Below are 2,500 nucleotides of genomic sequence, written 5' to 3' on the forward strand. Positions count from 1 at the left end.
CCAGGTGGGCGAGGGCTGCGGTAGCTGCGTCGATGAGGGACTGCAAGCCCCTCGGGGTCGCTGCAAACAGCAAGACGTCATCTGCAAAGGCCGCAGCGTTGACTCTGCGACCGAGGATCCGAGCTCCGATGTGGGAGGGCAGTTGGCCTAAAACGTAGTCCACCGCAAAGTTGAACAGGAGGGGGGAGAGGGGATCGCCCTGGCGAACGCCCCGTGCTGGCTGCACAGACACGCCCACGCCGGCGCCGTCCGCTATCACTGTCGTGCTGCCCTCGTAGCACCGCTCGACATACTCGACAAAGCAATCCGGCAGGCCATGCGCCTTCAGCACGGGGCGAAGGGCAGCATGATCTACCGAATCGAATGCCTTAGATACGTCGATCGATGCCACAAAGACAGAGCGGCAGGAGCGAACTGCGTCGGTGAGAGCAGTGTCCAAGATGAAGGTATTTTCCAACATCCCATCCCGAGGGATGAATGCCCGCTGACGTTCGTCCACAGCACATGCGCGCATCAGGCGTGACGCGAGAACCTTGTGAAAGGTCCGCGCCAACACCGAGCAGACCGTAATGGGGCGAAAGTCAGCGGGGGATGTTGGTGCAGCCGTTTTCGGGAGAAGGGACGTCCGCGCGCGAAGCAGGCGTTCCGGAAGGGCGCGGGCCAGAAGGAAGAGATTCATCACTTTCACCAGGACTTCGTGCGGCAGGCGCCGCAACTCCGCTGGGGTAAGGCCGTCCGGCCCGGCTGCTGATCCCCTGGGCGGCAACGCGGCGGCGACCTCCTCATGTGTGACCGGCCCCCATATGCACTCGAGAGCGACAGGCTCTGAGTGCGGGAGGAGGCGGTCACGAATGAAGCCCGCGGTGGAGATGGGCTTCTTAGTGAAGAGGTCCGCCCAGAAGTCCAGCAGACCAGGGATGGCAGGTGGCGGCTGGAGCAGGGTGCCATCCAAGAGGCCGCGCACGCAACGTGCACGCGACCGTCGGAAGGCATCCTGCGTTCTCGCGTACTCCCAGCGGCGCCGCTTGCGCTTCTGCGTCGGCGGCGCGGCAGGCGGCCGCTTCGATGGTTGGCGCGGCCGCTGTGTCCTGGTGATCGATCTCTCCCCTCTGGACCCGACCGACGCAAGGGCATCCGGGAGCATGCCCAGGATGACATCGGGCGGCGTGCCCCGCCCCAGACCTATGACACGATCCAGGGCAGAGAAACGCTGGGCGGAAGCGGGTAGCCCCGCCAGATGCTCCCAGATGGCGGCGTCAGTCGGCCCCTCCGGCGGCGGCCCGGTGGTGTCGGCCGCGAAGTCCTCGGCTGCGTCGACGGGCGGCGCAGCGGCCTCGCCCGCGTCAGGCAGCGGGCTCGCTGCTCCCCGGCGGGACGCCGGCTCTTCCCCCCGACCGACCTCAAGCGCCTCCATGAATTGGCGGACAAGCTGTTTGTGGGCAGCTTGCCGCCGTCGGCACTTGATTGCCTCGAGCGTTCGGTCGGGGAACATCCTGATGAGTTCTTGATTGACGAAGAAGAACCGGGCGTCCCTCTCAAGGAACAGTTCGGCCTCCGCCTTGGCGAGCGACAGGACTTCTTCCTCCGTCCACCTCGCGCGATGCCTCTCCGTGACGATCTCCGCGTTGGCGGCCGCAAGATGTTGGCGGCGGCGATGGACCCCGAGACCGTTCTTGGTTGTAAAGCTGCGGTGGCACTCACTACAGGTATACATAGCTGCAAAAGTTACAAGATTTTCGGCACGGCCGGTTGGCCGGCTAGGTGCTGGGGGAGTTGGGGTGGCGCCTTCAGCGGAAGGGCCACCACTTATTCTCTGCTTACTGCCCCCAACTAACAAAGGGATAGTGCGAGGGGGGGCTGGTAACCCCCCCAAGCCCCTGGTGCGGTCTTCCACTCTGCGAAATCAGCGGGCCCACGAGAAGGGGAGAAGACCGCAGGAGAGGAGAGGCTAAGAGGGCTAGGCCCATGTATTGCGCATCACTCTCCCTGTAACTATAACCCAAGGAAGGCACCTCGCAGCAGCAGCACGACTACATCAAGACCGCACTTCGAGAAGCCAAGTCCGGATGCAGCCACACCGCCGCCACTTGGCCACCTTAAGAGAGTCATAGTTACTCCCGCCGTTTACCCGCGCTTGCTTGAATTTCTTCACGTTGACATTCAGAGCACTGGGCAGAAATCACATTGCGTCAACACCCGCTAGGGCCATCGCAATGCTTTGTTTTAATTAGACAGTCGGATTCCCCCAGTCCGTGCCAGTTCTGAGTTGATCGTTGAATGGCGGCCGAAGAGAATCCGCGCACCCGCGCGCCCCCGGAGGAGCACGCTAAGGCGGACGCGGCCTCGCAGCAAGGAAGATCCGTGGGAGGCCAAGGCACGGGACCGAGCTCGGATCCTGCACGCAGGTTGAAGCACCGGGGCGCGAACGCCGCGCAGGCGCGCGCATCCTGCACCGCCGGCCAGCACGAGGCCGACCAACGGCGAGAGCAGACCACGCCCG

General features: G+C 64.0%; 1 pseudogene; it reads right to left on the reverse strand.

The window, feature by feature from the left end:
* LOC124734350 overlaps window positions 1–2,500 on the reverse strand; it is a 7,950-nt pseudogene that overhangs the window by 2,971 nt on the left and 2,479 nt on the right.

Source organism: Schistocerca piceifrons, unplaced genomic scaffold (genome assembly GCF_021461385.2).
Source record: "Schistocerca piceifrons isolate TAMUIC-IGC-003096 unplaced genomic scaffold, iqSchPice1.1 HiC_scaffold_1424, whole genome shotgun sequence".
In the NCBI taxonomy this organism is placed as follows: Eukaryota; Metazoa; Arthropoda; class Insecta; order Orthoptera; family Acrididae; genus Schistocerca; species Schistocerca piceifrons.